The sequence below is a fragment of the Ruditapes philippinarum genome, unplaced genomic scaffold (assembly GCF_026571515.1).
Source record: "Ruditapes philippinarum isolate M1 unplaced genomic scaffold, ASM2657151v2 ctg135_1_1_1_1, whole genome shotgun sequence".
Lineage (NCBI taxonomy): Eukaryota > Metazoa > Mollusca > Bivalvia > Venerida > Veneridae > Ruditapes > Ruditapes philippinarum.
Genome location: NW_026862663.1, coordinates 559,503 through 579,175, shown reverse-complemented (window position 1 = coordinate 579,175; position 19,673 = coordinate 559,503). Strand labels below are relative to the sequence as shown.

The 19,673-nt window shown below is 33.2% G+C and overlaps 1 protein-coding gene across 3 annotated transcripts in view; it reads right to left on the bottom strand.

The window, feature by feature from the left end:
• Positions 1-19,673, bottom strand: part of LOC132719793 (uncharacterized) — a 118,156-nt gene that overhangs the window by 84,384 nt on the left and 14,099 nt on the right. Inside the window, exon 1 of one of the 3 annotated variants that reach the window (XM_060703688.1) lies at positions 11,663-11,679. The exons of the other annotated variants lie outside the window; for them this stretch is intronic. The gene's annotated coding sequence lies outside the window, so the exon portion shown is untranslated. Of the gene's footprint in view, positions 1-11,662; positions 11,680-19,673 lie in introns of those variants that run through there. 3 annotated transcript variants of the gene reach the window in all.

The following is a 19,673-nucleotide window of genomic DNA, read 5'->3' as shown; positions in this document are numbered from 1 at the left end:
CCATTCACTTATGTCTCTATTTTAAGTAAATTTGTTGAAAAAGTTCTTTAAAAGTCATCACAGGAAACAGTTTTCATGTACAGACAGACAGACGGATTGAAGGACACTCTAAAGTTATTTTTTTAAACATCCCTGTTATCAAAATATAACAAAAAGCAAAATTCTTAAAAAGGAGATAACTCTTGAAATAAAGATGCAAGACTTCATACACGATGTGAGTATAACAAAGAACAATTAGTAATGAAGGTGTTGATAATGAATGTTTATTTTGAATTTGAAGTAAAAGAAAGTTAAAAAAGAAAACAACATTTTTTTCATGAAAATTCTAAGTTCAAGGGAGGAAATTCTGATAAATTTTGTGCTAGAGTTGTAAACCTTGTCACATATGATGTGGCTAATGAATAGAAACTTATATTTAAAGTTTGAAGAAAAAACCTTATGAAATAAAGAACTTATAGTGAAAAATCGTAAAAACTAGAATCAGAAATCTTGAAATTTAGTCTATTTGTTGCCATAGCAACCAGAATTTTCAACATAGGAAGAAAAGAAAAGAATGTGCATAATCTCCAGCCTGCAATCTACCCATATTTCAAGTTTCATAAAAATATTTTCAGTACTTTTTGCGTTATCACTGGATCCAGGTTATGTGTAAAATTTGCCATATTTTCAGTCTATTTGTTGCCATAGCAACCATAATTTTCAACATAGGAAGAAAAGAAAAAGACGTGCATAATCTCCATACTGCCATCTATCCATATATCAAGTTTCATAAAAATATTTTCAGTACTTTTTGCATTATCACTGGATCCAGGTTATGTGTAAAATTTGCCATATTTTCAGTCTATTTGTTGGGATAGCAACCATAATGTTCAACATAGGAAGAAAAGAAAAGACGTGCATAATCCCCAACTGCCATCTTTCCATATATCAAGTTTCATTAAAATATTTTCAGTACTTTTTGCGTTATCTGACACAGGATCCAGTTTTGTAGACGGACGGACTGACGGACGGACGTACTAGGCTTACACATCTAAATAAATTGAATGACAGTTTTTGTTGTTGTTTGTTGTTGTTGTTGTTTTTTTTGTTCATAAAAGATAATTATGTACCTTCTCAATGCCAGTTTCATCATTCATTTTCCTAAGATATTATATCCAGGATTATAAACAAACTTATAAAATATGATCCTAAACTACCAGTAGTCTTGTACTTTTCAGTACTGAAACTCAGGGTATCATATGACTCAATTTTCAGTTTAAATGGGCATTAAAAGCTGTCTTATATGTAAATAAGTTGCATAACTGAGTTCTAGTGGACTGAGAATAATTTTTGGCAGACACTTAACTGATAAGGGAGATAAATGTGTACGAATTAAATATCTATAATATTTGTGAGTTGCTTCTCTTGGATTTGGTATAATTAGTCAACAAAAATGTATAAAACAACCTGATCTTAATTTATCTTTGGTAAAAAAAAGACAACAGAGGATGATGTTGAAGAGAGCTCAACCAAATTCATCTATAGCCAAGCCTTCACCAAATAAAACAAGAAACTTCTCAATAAGTATCTGTGGCTATAATCTAATGACTCAATTTTTTCCATATGTCAGCCAAATCGGGAACAAAAGGTTGAATTAAAGCATGACATGGATTTGTAGTTTTAGGTGTACCTCTAATTGTTATGATGGGAACCCTGTGCTAGACTGAAGGACTTTGGGATTTTGGACAAAGTGTAAAACCCTGCTTAACCTCCTTATTGAAAAATTGTAAAATATTTCCAGGGTTGCTTTTTGTTATCTTAAAGGAATCTTTTATGTATGGGTAAGAGTTCGTATTAAGACGACCGTAGGGAGTCTTATCGAACTCTTACCCATATAACTGCAAATCGGCTCTTACAACTCGATATCAGATAAAAATATAGAAAGTGTCACCTCTTTCATTAAGCATAACATTATTTTTCCCCAGCAGTCACGTACAAACAAGGATGGGGTCCAATTACTTAATCTGGCATGTAAAACAATGAGTTTTCAACAATACCTAGGATTGTTAATGCAATTCATTCCTGTCATATGAAACAAAATAATGTTTTGCATACTTTTTCTAGAAAATATAAAACAGTCAGCAATTAATAATTGACATTTTTCATAGAGTTTAAAGGATATCAATATGTTACTGTGTTCACATTTGTCTCTGCGAGCTGAGCTCCACGTGCATTATCTATGTAATAAATTTGAATGTATCCTCACATTCCTACAGTGTTATCAGCCTTTTTAGAAACACCTGACCTGGCTAATTAAAATATGCCAATCACAATTTTCAATATCAGCACTGGTTTCTTCATGAAATAGCGGCTTCACTAATTACTGCCGAGTAAGAGCCGATTTGCAGTTATAATATAATACAGATGACCTGTAATGCAGACTAGAAGTCAGACAAAGGGAAACCCTTATTCTTCTATAATGTTCATCAGAGAGCATACACAATTATCTTATGATAACCAACACTATAAAACATGTCTGGTTAAAGACATTACTCTGCAATTAAACTCTATAAAGGTAAAGACAAATATATTCAGATACAAAAACAGACACTGTGAATTTGGTTTAAAGATTTATAAAGGTTTTTTTATTAGGAAAGGAATTTCTTTTAATAAACCAAGGTGAGGAATAAAATGTGTCTGGAAAAAAACAGAACTAAAGTTAACTACCTGTGCAAAAAAATTGCATATGTGGCAAAACTGCTAGTTACCTTGTTGAGGTGCCAGAATGGTTTAACCTTTGAAACACAGTATTCTTATTCTGTCTTAAAATACCAAATAAAATATCATGTGTAATTAACGTCTTTACATTAAATATACAAATATATTGGCAATGATTATCCTTAAAATGAAAAAAAGTATGTATATCTAGCTTTTGACCACTTTATACTTCAAACTTTTCGGTAGTTATTCTATACTTTAAACAGTGTATACTTTAAACATTTCAGTAGTTGTTCCATACTTTAAACATTAAAATATCTCTTCTTTACTTTAAATGTTTCACTAAAAACATTATAGTAGTTATTTCTTACATTAAACATTACAGTATCTCTTCCATACTTAAAACATTTAACTTAGCTACTTTAAACATTGCAATAGTTTTAAAGATTTAATAGCCCAGTAGCGCCTCCATACTTGAAACATGTAAAATGCCAGTAAACCTGGTCACTTTTCTCTTAAGTAAATAATGTTTGGACATTGGTTAGGGCAATAAGACACACATTGGCACAAAATGCCAAAATTTCTATGAACTGAAGATTCATGTAATACCTTAAATCTAACAATGTTGATATATTCATTGAAAGTGAATACTAGTAACTGTTTTATATTGCTTAAACTAGAATTGTTTTATCTGCTTCTCTGTATAATCTTTTTATACTTCCTTATTCAAATTAGCGATAGATCAGTAAAACAAGCTAAATATAGAGCAAAAAAAGTTTATTCGTTATAATTTCATGAAGTTTAATTCAGGATTTATATTTCTCTGCAAGATATGTAAGTCACATGACAAAATGTATGTGCTCTTTCTTATTTCTAAAAACAAGTTTCATGACAATCTTGATATCTATAAGAATATTAACAAATTGAAGAGAGTGAGTAAAATTCAATTTACAAACTCATTGAATTGTTCTACATTTTTCTATGCAATATAAATATGGAGAAAATTACCTCCATCAGTATCAGTAGAAAGTGGTCCGAGAGATATCTGAGGGTGTGGACTGAAGGTAACCTTGAGTATATGGCTGGCTCCCATAAAACACCCAAAGGTCCTCTCAGTCACTTGACCCTCTTCTTGCTATCTTGTTCTTTTTTTATATTATACAGAAATTAAATATTATCAACAATAAAATAGCAACAACCATAAACAAATAAACATCATGTTAAAGCTTTATACTATCTTAAAAGTGCCTCACATGTAGAATTTTTTCAAGTTGTAAGATTTCAGTGGATATGTGGAAATTGTTAACATCTTTTCACCAAATGAACTATTATATATTCTTTACAATACTCATGAGGTGTACTGCATGTCAACATTCTTAACTTGTAAAATGTCAGTTAACTTGGTCACTTTTCTTAAGTTAATTATATTTAGACATCAGTTAGCTTACAAGATATTGTCACTACTTTTGGCAATAACAAATACGTATATAATAACACTGGTACAAAATGCAAAAACATTTCTAATTACAGCGCTATCATTTTTACCATAATGTACAGTAACTGTTATTTTCAATACTGTTCAATTTAGATGTCATATTTCATGTCAGTTTCATGTGACAAGTTGATAATATTTTCATATTGTAAAGAGAATAAGTATCATTTAGTATGTTTAAACTTTCATTATGTTCTAATTTTATCTTCCAACACTTTAACCTTAAATTTTACTCTAGTTTCGTTTTCTACTTTCCGTTGAAATTATTCATTCTATTTAAAGGATGCAACATATCAGGCTTAATATAGACATAGATTAAAATTTAACATCTTTTAAATCATGAAGTATAATTAAGGACATGTATTTCTAGAAAGAACATTACACTCACCTGACAATAGCTCTGTTTTCTCACCTAATTTCAAAAACCAATTTCATATACATGTTTAATACCTCAGTAAATTTAAAACAAATTGAAGAGAGTATATAAAATTCAATTTGCAAACTTATTAAATTGTTTTACAATTTTATGTGCAATATAAGTATGGAGAAAAGTTTATCCAATAATATCAGTAGAAAGTGGTCTGAGAGATATCTGAGGGTGTGGACTGAAGGTAACCTTGAGTATATGGCTGGCCCCCATAAAACACCCAAAGGTCCTCTCAGTCACTTGACCCTCTTCTTGCTATCTTGTTCTTTTTTTATATTATACAGAAATTAAACATTATCAACAATAAAATAGCAACAACCATAAACAAATTAACATCATGTTAAAGCTTTATACTATCTTAAAAGTGCCTCACATGTAGAAATTTTTCATGTTGTAAGATTTTAGTGGATATGTGGAAATTGTTAACATCTTAACTATTATGTTAACATCTTAACTATTATAATTATATACTTTACAATACTCATGAGGTGTAGATCTACAGCATGTCAACATTCTTAACTTGTAAAATGTCAGTTAACCTGGTCCCTTTTCTTAAATAATAATATTTGGAAATCAGTTAGCTTACAAGATATTGTCACTACTTTTGGCCATAAGACATACATTGCCACAAAATGCCAAAACATTTCTATGAGCTCTAAATTTATGTGATACCTTAAATTGTGACTCTAAAAATATAAGGGTTAAAATGTAAGTGGTGTAATTATGATGCTATCATTTTTACCTTATATACAGTTATTTTCAATACTAGAATATTTGTTCAATTAGATCTCATATTTTATGTCAATTTCATGTGACAAGTTGATAATATTTTTATATTGTAAAGAGAATAAGTATCATTTAGTTTGTTTAAACTTTCAGTATGTTCTAATTTTATCTTCAAACACTTTAACCTAAAGTTTCACTGTAGTTTTGTTTTCTACTTTCAATCGAAATTATTCATTCTATTTATAGGATGCGGCAGTCTTTATCAGTTAATATCAGGCTAAATATAGACAATTTAGAAAATTTAACATTTTTTCAATCATAAAGTATAACTAAAAACTTATATATCTGGGAGGAACATTACACTCACATGATAGATCCTCTGTTTTTTCACATAATTTCAAAAAAACATTTTCATATGCATGTTAATATTTCAGTAAATTAAAAATAAATTGAACAGAGTATATAAAATTCAATTTACTAACTCAATGAATTGTTTTACAATTTTGTGTGCAATATAAGTATGGAGAAAAGTTTATACAATAACATCAGTAGACAGTGGTCCGAGAGATATCTGAGGGTGTGGACTGAAGGTAACCTTGAGTATATGGCTGGCTCCCATAAAACACCCAAAGGTCCTCTCAGTCACTGCACCCTCTTCTTGCCATTTTGTTTTTTTATTTTGTAGACATTAAACACAGTTATAACTAGAACTGCCACTATAGCAAACTGCTCCCCTTATGTTTTATAGATATATTCCCGTACAGGTCTTAGTAGCAGCTTTCTAGCTTTAATGGTGGAAGGTGACCTCAGCAGTAGAAGCACCAACAGTCCATGAGCTAGCATCCTCACATGAATCAATTCTCTTTGAAAAGGCTTTTTAATAAATCTTTCAAATTACATAATAAGTTCTCCATTAACATAAGAAATTTTGAGAAAGGCTGAAGACTAAAAACACCAATAAAGTTAATATTCATCTTTCAATATCTAAACCCTTACTCCATAGATACTCATTTTAGCTCACTTAAGCCTAGGTCACAAATAAGAAAATGCCGCCGGGCGGCGTCTGTTTCTCCAAAAAATCGCAATATCGGCAGGCGTCCGTCCGGCGGCAGTGACTATCGGTTGGCAGCAGCTGAAAATTTTGCTCATCGGGCGGGCGCCTTCGAGTTTTAAGTAATACTTAAAAGCTAACGGCGGCCGGACCATAATTTTTGGGGTCACTGAGTATAAATATCATCGAGCGGGCATCGCTCGGTCGCCGGGCGATTTCTTGTTCTACTAAAACACCGTCCGATTTAAAAGCGTCCGGGCGGACATCGGCCGGGCACCGGGCGAATAAAGACAAGTAGTCAAACGATTATCGCCCGGTACCCGGTCGATTCATGTACAGGCACCGGGCGGTCATCGTTTTGTCATCCGGCGACCGGGCTGCTTATTTTTGTTGTAATTTCAGCTTGAAGAAGTTGTAATTGCCTCAAAAATTATATTTGTGAATTTCTTTTGAATACTAGTAAACATGATTTTTTTCTTCAATGTCCATGCGAATGTCTGATTGATTTTCGCCTTCTACGGCCTCGATTCTGGCCGTTGGTGACTCCGTGTCAACAACACGGACCATCTCCTTGGCCTTCCCCTTGGCTTTGGCAGCTGACTTCTTTGCTGGCATAATTGCAACTGGCTGATTTATAAAGGATGTCATTAAATGTAAAGTCATTGTCGCCCGGCGCCCGCGCAGCAACCGTCCGATTCACTTTTAAATCGCACAGGCGCCGTACGGACATCGGGCGGCGACCGCCCGATCCGTTCAACTCTTTCTGTAAAATCCATTCGGCAAAAATCGCCCGACGACTGTTTCATTCATGACCACACAAGGTATCAGATTTAATCAAATCTGCCGATTTTATAAAAATCGTTTAATCGGAGGGCGCCCGTTTTTTTGTGACCTAGGCATTATCTATTTCTGCACAGATACTCATTTTTACTTAGTTATTCATAACTTCTTAGATACTCTTTTTATCAAACTTTATTGTTTTATGAAAAGCTTTAAATCAAAAGAACTGTCAAGTTTGACTTTAAGATTTCAATGTCAAATGTCAGACTGGCCTGGCTCAAAACTGGTGCCATTTTCAAGTCTATGTCTGTATAAAACATGTCAACACTTTGAGAATTCAAAGAATTAGGAATTTTTTTTTTGCATTTTTGCATATCAATATTATATTAACAAGGCAGTCTGAAGGACAGCTAAATCGCCTTCCGCAGCTAAATCGCCTTCCACAGTGAACATGAATGTGTACTTCTTGACCTTTTACCAACCATGACCTTGATGTTATGTCATGCATATCATAAGCACATAGTCTATTATTCAAAATCTTCCATAAAGTCAAAAAGTTATGGAGAACATATAACCTTGACCTTGGAGGTAGCAACCTGAATGTTGAGCTCTGCAGAATTTGTAATGGTGGGGATCATTTGTGCCAAGTAATTTTAAAACATTTGAATTGTCAATAAGTTATAGAGCAGACATGAAAAATAGATAATTTAACAATGGACCTTTGAGTGTGACCCTAACCTTCAGGGTTGTGACTTGATTATTGTGCTCTAGCTGCCAATGGTGTCATAATGGTGATCATTTCTGCCAAGTTAACTTAAAAACATTGCAGGGGTTTAAATGTTATGGACAGACACTAAATGCAGACTTTCTTAAATTTGACCTGTTAGTGTGACCTTGACCTTGGGGGTAGCAATTCAATTATTGCGCTCTGCACATCGTCTCATAATGGTGAACACTTTTGTCAAGTTATCAAAAAAAAAATTCAGCTGTTTAAAAGTTATTAAGTGGACATGACATGTAGACCTTTTAACACTTGACCTTTAAGTACAACCTTGACCTTGGGGGTAGCAACCAAATAATTGCGCTATGCACGTCTTCTAATTATGGTGATCATTTGTCCCAAGTTAATCCAAAACATTTTCAGCGGTTTAAAAGTTATGAGGCGGAAATGAAATGTAGACTTTTTATTATGAAATGAAGACTTTTTAACATTGGCCTTAAAGTGTGACCTTGACCTTGAGTGTAGCAACGCAATTGTAGCACTCTGCACATCGTCTGATTATGGTGATCACTTGTGCACAGTTATTTCAAAACATTTTCAGCAGTTTCTAAGTTATGCAGCGGACACAAAATGTATACTTTTTATTATAAAATGAAGACTTTTTAACATTTGACCTTTAAGTGTGACCTTGACCTTGGTGGTAGCAACCCAATTATTGCGCTCTGCACATCGTCTCATTATGCTGATCACCTGTGCCAAGTTATTTTTAAAAAATTTCAGCGGTTTAAAAGTTATGGAGCAGACACAAAATGTAGACTTTTTATTATGAAAGATATACTTTTTATTATGAAATGAAGACTTAACATTTGACTTTTAAGTGTGACCTTGACCTTGGGGGGTAGCAACCAAATTATTGCGCTCTGTACATCGTCTCATTGTGGTGATTTTTTGCGCCAAGTTATTTAAAAAAAATGTTCAGCGGTTTAATAGGTATGGAGCTGACATGAAAGTGTTACGGCCGGACAGTTTTGTTTGTTTGTTTCATTTAACCCCTTTTCCAAACAGTATTTCAGTCATATAGGTGGGTGGTTTCCTAACCATCGTTCCTGGAGAGTTACACCAGTACTAGACTACCTTTCTACGTGCTAAACTACCAAAGCATCTCCCGGGGATTGAACCCACGCCAGAGAGGTAATTGGATTAGAAGTCATCGACTCCCCTCGACCACGGAGGCGAACGGACGGACAGATGGACAGCTGTCTGACTGGTATTAGGAATAAAGGACCATTTCCATTGTTATTTTCTATTGTTTAATAGAGGGCCATGGCCCCATATTCTATTGTTACAGAATGAATTTTATAGTACTCTTTTGTTTTGTTTACAGTTAGATGGCCCCCTATCCGTATTAGGAAGTGTGGACATACGGATGGATGGACTGACAGACGGAAGCCATTCCTTAAATCCCCTTTCCGTTATGCGGAAGGGGTTTAATCTGTTTGTTACTGCCCACTGAGCTTGCATGGGTTACAAACCTCCTGCCAACAGCAGGCTATTAAAGGTTAATGAATTGCCAAATAAAAAACAATGAGATAAAATATTACAGATCTCCTACTGAGGTTGAAAAATGGTTTTCAAATAATAAACAATAAAAGGCATGGTCATAATATAATTGTTTCCTAAAGTGAACCAGACATATTTACAATATCTTAATTGCTTTAACTTTATATACCACTGTTTACAGAACAAACTTTTTGCATTTTTCAGAAACATTCATCAAATCATCACAGGAATGCCGAGTGTTTTCAGTATACTTGAAAAACTAAAGATGAATCCATATTCTTCAAATCCCGATGATTGTTTTTGTGGGTTAAGTGGTTAGTGTTGGTGCATTTACATGTTGTTTGAGTGCAATATTTAGTGTATTATTTTTATTAACTACATTTTATTTCATGGGTTTAAAGTAATGAAAACTGAATTAGATTTTTCTTTCCACAAAATTTTACATGTGAAATGAATGATTAAGCATAAAAACATGTAAAAATGTTAATGTATTATAACAGAAATATCATTCAATTTGTCTTTTTTTGAGAGGTGCTAACTCTAAATAAGAGAAGCTTTTCATCGACTGACTCAAAGGTCTGACAACAGGCACTCTTGTTAGTGTCAACATCATTGCATGACAACTATTCTTTCCTAGGCAATTTCAAACCCCTTAGGGCAGAACTTTGGCAGGGAAGGGACATTAAAGACTTCTAAAGGTAAATTTATGACAAAAGTATGTGTTCAAATCATATTGAAAATTCAATTTTGTAAACAGCACAAATATTTTTTCCAAGAATAATGGAATATGAAAAAAAAAATGAAAAAAAAAGTTTATAATTTTATTTATCTTTTTTTATTTATATTATTTTATTTTTAAGCAACACAATGACAAATTATCAATAGAAGATAATTTATTGAACTTTCTTGATTTCATATTGACTTAACAGTAAACTATTGTTCCAAAAATCAATTATTTCAAATTTCAAATTTGGCTTATTAAAATCAAATTTGTTATAAAAGGACATAAAACATATTTGAATGGAAAAATTCCTTAATGTTAACATTACTCATTTATATGTGCTATGAGTGATAAAAACATAATATTATTATCTTTTAAAGGACACAACCCTCCAGGCTTAAATCAATTTAACCTGTCATTTGATAAGTTTAAGTTTGACAAGTTTATTTTTCAAATTCCATAAGGCCACATGGCCCGTGTGAATACACAATACAATATATATATATGGCAAGACAGTGTACAAAAATAAATTTCAAACAAGTTTTAAACAACAACGGAGAAGGTTCTTCTCCGACTCTATTTTGATATATCAAAATTGACATATTAAGTATAATAATACAAGCATTATTATTCTTCAAAAGTTATCTTGTGGAAGCTAAGGCATTAACAGAAAATTTGCTTGGAAAGAGCAGTAACTCTATCAATAATATGTTGCAGTGAAAATCAAACTTTAAGGGAGGACCACTGAGGTTTTTTAACATAATATGTCTGGAAATATTTTTTATCAAGATTTAAGTATCATTTGATGAAGATCTTGACTAGATGCTTGTGTGAAAAATTTCAGATCATCCTAAAATGATTGGTTAACAATTCAAATATAGTTAGAATGATGCGAACAACTCTACTTTCAATTAAATGTAGTTAGAATGACAAGAAAACTCTACTTTCAATTTAATTTTAATTGTATTTTTTTCTTATAATTTGCATGTTTTTCTTTTTTAAGTGCCATAGTTTATCTATGTAAGAAATGCAAACAGCGGATTTTCTTTATCCTGTGTTCTCATGTAAAAAAAATACACAGTTACTGACATCCATCAAAATTTATCATATGCAAACCAATAATTTCAACAACAAAAAATTTCCAAAAGAGCATAACTCTAATAATTATAAGCTGATTGGAGCGAAAATTGAACTTGTTTCAGTATCTTTGAAAAGTCATCATGTTGAGGAGATATGGACATTCTAACAAAATGTGGCTACCCAATTGATCTCCCAATTGTTCTATTTAAGCCCAATAAAACTACATGAACTAAATGAAGAGCATAAAAGAAAATTTACTGTTATCCTAGGTCAGACAGATGTGGACACTTCATATAAAAATATATCCTGAAAAGTCTTCAGACATTAAAAAAAAATGTTTAACTAAAATAAGCACTAAAGAATCTTGAAAATTCAAAATAAAAAAGTAATATATCTATATTACTTACAGAATCATAAAGTCATCCGAAAAAAAGAAACAATAAAAACCCCACACACACCTATCCAAATGCTAGTAAATGCTCATAAATCATTTCAAAAACTGAAATATATCCAAACTCTCTGGAATAATTATAACTAATCTACAAGCAGTTATACAGGAATGTTCCAGGTACAATATTCTGTCATTACTAATAAATTTAGTTACTATTAACAGCAACATGTGTGCAACATGATCCTGTTGCAATAAGAGGAGGAATGCATCTGACATTTACCCTTTTTCCTTTTACTCATGAAGCAGAAAGCTTTCAGTATTTTGTTTGTTTGTGCCTGATGTTGAAGGGCTCATTTATTGCTTATTATGTGATGTAAGTAAACTTGAATGTCTAGAACCTTAGTCCAGTATTAGTTTACTTTCATGTCCTTGACTTGTTTGTAAAATAACTGTTTTATAACAACAAAGTTCTAGCATAGACCTTATATTTTCAATATTAACACATTATACTGGGATTCAGTGAAATTTATTTTACTTATTGACTGTTAATGATCAAAAAATTGTATTAACACAGACCAAAAGAATCAATTCATAGCTTCCTTCATGCATACCTACCATGTCAATATTTTGAACCTAACTCAAGTAATTTGCAGAGAATTTGATATGTTTCTTAGCCATGATGACTTATCTGCAAGGACCTTGGCTTAATCAAGAACAGTTTGGAGGATCTATAACAAAGTTGCTGTGCCACAAAACATACAAATAGACTTTAAGGTGCAGAAAAATGGCTGAAAAAGTACAATCTTAAAACTCACATTTTTCCATTGATGTTTTAATTTGAATTTTAACTGACAACATCCTTACCTACTGTGTTACACCAACAATAAGTGCACTTTAATATCCATATTTAGAAACTATAATATTGCTATAATCCTGCTTGCCTAGTGATAACTTACACAATATGATAACTGTTTTTACCCTTTAATATAACAGACTGGTCCACAACATCATGAAATAACTATCCATATTGTACAGTAAGTTTGATATGCCATACTGTGATGTGCTGACATATTTCATAGTAATGTTAAATGTCAAATACATCTGTGCTGAGTTGTTGCAAGAAAATATTTAAATTTAATGTTTGCTGTGTGGATGGAAATGCATGTGTTTCTAAAAATTGTATTTGGCAAACATGTTTTGAAAACTATGTTAAAATGTGTAAAAAAACTGCATATTAATCTGTGGAGTTGTTTGTAAAATGTTAAGAAGTAAAAGAAGAAAGTATTTGTAAGAACAAGTCCAAGTATAAGAAAATTGCCAAATTGTCTAGATTTGCTGGAAAGACAATGTTGATGTTAAGATATCAAAAGAACTACAACTCTAAGAGCTTTTGTATGCTAGCAAAATGGCATTTTCATGAGGTTTTAAACATCAGCTGCAGGATGCATTTATTTTTGTCCATTCCATAAGTCCCACATAGTAGGGTCAAATTGCAGTGGTTTTGCTTTTGGAAGGGGGATATGTCCAACATGCAATGTATGGGTCATTTTGCTGGAATTTAACCATCGGGCTGGCCATTACTTCGGGTTTTAAAATCCAATGCTATTCCCTATGGGTGATAATATAAATGAGGATACAATTGAGGGTTGCATAGGCTTCTGGGTCTACAAAGTCATTTGACTGCTATATTTGCTGTAGGTATTTCATTGTTTTATATTAATATCATCTTATAATGACAGTAAGAAATTAAGATTAAGATTATATAAAATCTGATAGACAAACTTGAGCATTACATCTTTAAATCAAGAGAAAAAGTTTTTTTAAATGATATAACCTATGTAATAAACATTTCTGACTGAAAATACTTGAACAATCTTCCACTTATCTTCAATTCTTAAGAAAACAACATCTTTGCAATTCCTACTTTCAAATTTAAACATTACTGGAAATTCATGTCACACAAACAACTGTTTGAAGGAATACAGGTGTTAAATTCTACAAGAAGATAATGCCAGCTGATGATAACATTAACTTTCTTATTATAGTGATGATAAAATTAGCTGGTTCATTAAAATCCTTACTGATGATAAGATGAGCTGGTTCATCAATGATCCTTACTGATGATAAGATGAGCTGGTTCATTGATGATCTTAACTGATGATGAAATTAACTGGTTTATTATAGTCCTAATTGATGATAAAATTTAGCTGGTTCATTTGATGATAAAATTAACTGGTCAATTTGCAATTTTACCTGATGATCAGAATAGCTGGTTCATAATTATGCAGATGATAATCATTATGCTGATGATAAAATTAACTGGGCGGTAATAATCCTGACTTATTGCTGGTCAAATTCAATTAATTCAGCATGAATGTTATACTGGTCACATGGGAAAATTAAGATGCCACCAGCATGTTAAGGGTTAAAGGTCTTGAGGTCTTGCCAAGGTTTTCATCCTAGTTTCAATTACAAATAAAAATCTTGCTCCTTCTTTTATTCACATACAATATGTGAATGTTGTCATGAAAGTTTGAGACTTTATTATTTGTAAACATACAAGCACAATTATTTTGATCCTAGAAAATTAGTATCTAACAAGAAACATGGCAATGCCATGAAACCAGGTTTTCAATTATCACCATTGTAGATAAATATGTTGTATTTGAAATACAAATACAAGCAACAAACAATGTAACTATGTGCAATGTAAAACATGAATAATGTAGGAGGAATTGCCACTGAAGAAGTGTTCACTATAATATTATGTATAAGGAAAACTAGAAATGTGTCATCATGCCACGGATGCCCCCGCATGCAGCCAAAATTTCAGATGTTTTAATATTTAATTCCAAATTTGTTTGCACAAATTATTTTTTCATTTGCAGTTCAAAGCCCTTAAAACTTTTCAATGTTAACACAAACCATTTTCATACAATGTTCAAAGCACTGAAATTATTCAGTCTTAACCTTTTGAAAATAGCATATTTCATATTTGTAGCCAAAATAATGGCTACATACATTTCCACAAAAGTATGAGTGCTGAAACTGAAAGTTCAAAAATTTTCCAACATTCAAGAAAGATAAGTTTGTCCAAAATCATTGAACCACGACCAAATTCAAACTTTCCACAAAAGTATGAGTGCTGAAACAGAAAGTTCAAAATTTTTTCAACATTCAAGAAAGATAAGTTTGTCCAAAATCATTGAACCACGACCAAATTCAAACTTAAACTGCTTATTCCTAAGATGTATCTATATTATTTTCAAAGTGAAAGGGACATAACTCTGCCAAAAAATCATCGAACCATGACCAAATTCCAACTTGACCTGCCCATTCCTTTGACATATCCATATGTCAAATTTGAGTTGAATATGTAACACTGTTGGGTAGATAATGAACAGAAACTGTAAATTTCATATTATTTTCAAAGTAAAAGGGGCATTACTCTGCCAAAAATCATTGAACCATGACCAAATTCTAACTTGGCCTGGGCATTCCAAAAACATATCCATATGTCTAATTTGAGTTGAATGTGTTGTACTGTTGGGGAGATAATAAACAGAAACTGAAAATTTCATATTATTTTCAAAGTGAAAGGGGCATAACTCTGCCAAAAATCATCGAACCATGACCAAATTCGAACTTGACCTGTATTTTCTCAAGACATATCCATATGTCAAATTTGAGTTGAATGTGTTGTACCTTTGGGGAGATAATGAACGGAAACTGAAAATTTCATGTTATTTTCAAAGTAAAAGGGGCATAACTCTGCCAAAAATCATCGAACCATGACCAAATTTGAACTTGACCTGTATTTTCTCATGACATATCCATATGTCAAGTTTGAGTTGAATGTGTTGTATCGTTGGGGAGATAATGAACGGAAACTGAAAATTTCATATTATTTTAAAGTAAAAGGGGCATAACTCTGCCAAAAATCATCGAACCATGACCAAATTCGAACTTGACCTGTATTTTCTCATGACATATCCATATGTCAAATTTGAGTTGAATGTGTGCAACCGTTACTAAGATAATGAACGGAAACTGATGATGACGGAATGACAGAATGACGGAATGACGGAAGGACGGAATGACGGAAGGACGGAATGACGGAAGGACGGAATGACGGAAGGACGGAACAGGGTAACACTATATGCCCCGGCCATTACATGGCGGGGGCATAAAAACAAAGTGCAATAATTAGGTCAAAAACTATCCAATCACAAAACCCCGACAATATGTGCCAGGGTGCTTGATGACAAAGCTTCTGTGAAAGTTTGAACAAAATCCGTTGAGAAATGTAGGACGAGTTCAGCACAGAAGAATTTGTTCACTATAATTATATTGATAATTCTGTATAATGAAAAACAAGTTACAAAGTAGACATGAAATAATATATCATATCTTTTTTAAATTACCTCCAAAGATGATATGACCTTTGACTGCCAAATCAAGTTAAAATCATGTAAACAGGATTTTCAATGTTAATGTCACTGTGACCTTGACCTTGGAGCCAGCCATGCGGAACATGCGTTCTGCACGTCATCTTGATGTGGTAAACATTTGTCTGAAGTTTCATCAAAATTCTTCAAAGGGTTGAAGAGTTACAGAGCGGACAGGATTTTCAATGTTAATGTCACTGTGACCTTGACCTTGGAGCCAGCCATGCGGAACATGCGTTCTGCACGTCATCTTGATGTGGTAAACATTTGTCTGAAGTTTCATCAAAATTCTTCAAAGGGTTGAAGAGTTACAGAGCGGACACAATTTCAAGTTAAAATCATGTAAACAGGATTTTCAATGTTAATGTCACTGTGACCTTGACCTTGGAGCCAGCCATGCGGAACATGCGTTCTGCACGTCATCTTGATGTGGTAAACATTTGTCTGAAGTTTCATCAAAATTCTTCAAAGGGTTGAAGAGTTACAGAGCGGACAGGATTTTCAATGTTAATGTCACTGTGACCTTGACCTTGGAGCCAGCCATGCGGAACATGCGTTCTGCACGTCATCTTGATGTGGTAAACATTTGTCTGAAGTTTCATCAAAATTCTTCAAAGGGTTGAAGAGTTACAGAGCGGACACAATTTCAAGTTAAAATCATGTAAACAGGATTTTCAATGTTAATGTCACTGTGACCTTGACCTTGGAGCCAGCCATGCGGAACATGCGTTCTGCACGTCATCTTGATGTGGTAAACATTTGTCTGAAGTTTCATCAAAATTCTTCAAAGGGTTGAAGAGTTACAGAGCGGACAGGATTTTCAATGTTAATGTCACTGTGACCTTGACCTTGGAGCCAGCCATGCGGAACATGCGTTCTGCACGTCATCTTGATGTGGTAAACATTTGTCTGAAGTTTCATCAAAATTCTTCAAAGGGTTGAAGAGTTACAGAGCGGACACAATTTCAAGTTAAAATCATGTAAACAGGATTTTCAATGTTAATGTCACTGTGACCTTGACCTTGGAGCCAGCCATGCGGAACATGCGTTCTGCACGTCATCTTGATGTGGTAAACATTTGTCTGAAGTTTCATCAAAATTCTTCAAAGGGTTGAAAAGTTACAGAGCGGACAGGATTTTCAATGTTAATGTCACTGTGACCTTGACCTTGGAGCCAGCCATGCGGAACATGCGTTCTGCACGTCATCTTGATGTGGTAAACATTTGTCTGAAGTTTCATCAAAATTCTTCAAAGGGTTGAAGAGTTACAGAGCGGACACAATTTCGTTTGACGCCCGCCCATCCGCCCATCCGCCCATCCGCCCATCTGCCCATCCGCCCATCCGCCCATCCGCCCGCCATACCCCAATCTAATAACCAGGATTTTCAAAATTGAAAACCTGGTTAAAAATGAATATATTAAACAAACACTGAAAATGATAAAAAAAACTATCAAAAACAAATCAAGATCAACAAGTACTTCCAAATACATGTTGATATCTTTTAAAGTTTTGAAAATATTTTACTTAATAAGCAATTTTGACAAAAATTCTTTGTTAAAAAGGGTCATAACTCCAAAAATATAGCTTTCAAAATACCCCCCCCCCCAATGTTTTACAACTGCATCTGCATCTTGTCATGATTAAGTAAGCATTCCAAGTTTCATATTGACACCTTTAAAATTGTTTAGATAATGGGCTACAATAAAGTTATTGCACGAAGATGACAATGACGCCACAGCCGTCATAATAGTTGGACTTTTTCTTAAAAACAGACAAGTAAAAATGCCTGAGGATAATTCCACCAACTTCCAGGGCAGCCCTCATAATTATTTTTATTGTTTGCTTTCTATTTTTTCTGCCTAGAATGATTTTGTGTCATATCTAATAATCTTATTATAGTTGCTTTCACTATTTTGTTACTGTGTATAATGTCTGGTATTTTTACAATTTATCATCATGACAGAAAAACTTGTATGTTCTGTTACTAATGTGACCTTCACCTAGCCGACATAATTAAGCCATTCAGAATGATCTGATTGTATCTTCCCACCATTATTACAAAAAAACATTGCTGACAGTTATTACCTATACAAAACCAGTACAACACTTTGGAATTGGAAACATTTTCTATGTTGGAAGTATACGGTATATTTCCAAAACAACAAATATTCAATATAAAAAACACAATAAAAGATGAAAGCTATGAAATAACATTTTCTGGAAACACCCAAACTTCCACGATTTTACTTTTTTGCCAAACTATCAAGCCAAGATTCTTACACTTCAGCCACAATCAGGTCATAATGGAACAGATTATCATAATTTTACATCCCTGTGGAAATCAATCAATGAGAAAATCTTTCATATTACCTGTTTAACAATTGTAAGAAACTAATTTTTATTTCTTCACAAATGAAGTGTTTCCTATCCCACCCTGTTGTTATCTTGTTAAATTACAATGATAACATCTAGATCTGTTTCACATACAGGTTTTCTATTTTCTAACCCAAGTTTTGTAATGTTTATAATTATTGTTTATTCTGGTATTCACGACATTTGTCAAGGCTTCAACGTCTTTAACAGTACAAAACGATCAACATAAACATCAACAAGTTTATAAAATGTCACATAAACAACTAGCAATCTCAACATAGCACTCTATAAGATACCAAAACTGCTTTTTGACATTGTAAGTCAATGCAGAAAGTGTATAAAGATATTTACAACAGTCCATAGTAAAGGAAAGAACAATAAAATGAAGGTTTTAACATATCTTAAACAGTTTAAAGTAAGGTGAAGTAAAAGCTAAGAGATTTTAAACAGTCCAAATAGAGGTCAAGAAATAGCTGAGGGAACTGAAACAATCCAAGTAAGGTAAAAAGTAAAAACAACAGCTAAGAGGTCTAAAACAGAGTAAAGAAATACAAATGGACAGTTTCGAGATCTAAAGCAGTCATAAAAGGCGAAGAAGCAGCTGAGCAATGGGCAACAGTCCTGAGTAAATGAGCAATCAGCAAATGAGCAATCTACAACAGTCCAGCATAAATGAGCAATCTGCAACAGTCCAGCATAAATGAGCAATCTACAACAGTCCAGCATAAATGAGCAATCTGCAACAGTCCAGAGTAAATGAGCAATCTGCAACAGTCCAGCATAAATGAGCAATCTGCAACAGTCCAGAGTAAATGAGCAATCTGCAACAGTCCAGAGTAAATGAGCAATCTGCAACAGTCCAGCATAAATGAGCAATCTGCAGCAGTCTAGAGTAAATGAGCAATCTGCAGCAGTCTAGAGTAAATGAGCAATCTGCAGCAGTCTAGAGTAAATGAGCAATCTGCAACAGTCTAGAGTAAATGAGCAATCTGCAACAGTCTAGAGTAAATGAGCAATCTGCAGCAGTCTAGAGTAAATGAGCAATCTGCAACAGTCCAGCATAAATGAGCAATCTGCAGCAGTCTAGAGTAAATGAGCAATCTGCAACAGTCTAGAGTAAATGAGCAATCTGCAACAGTCTAGAGTAAATGAGCAATCTGCAGCAGTCAATAGTAAATGAGCAATCTGCAACAGTCCAGAGTAA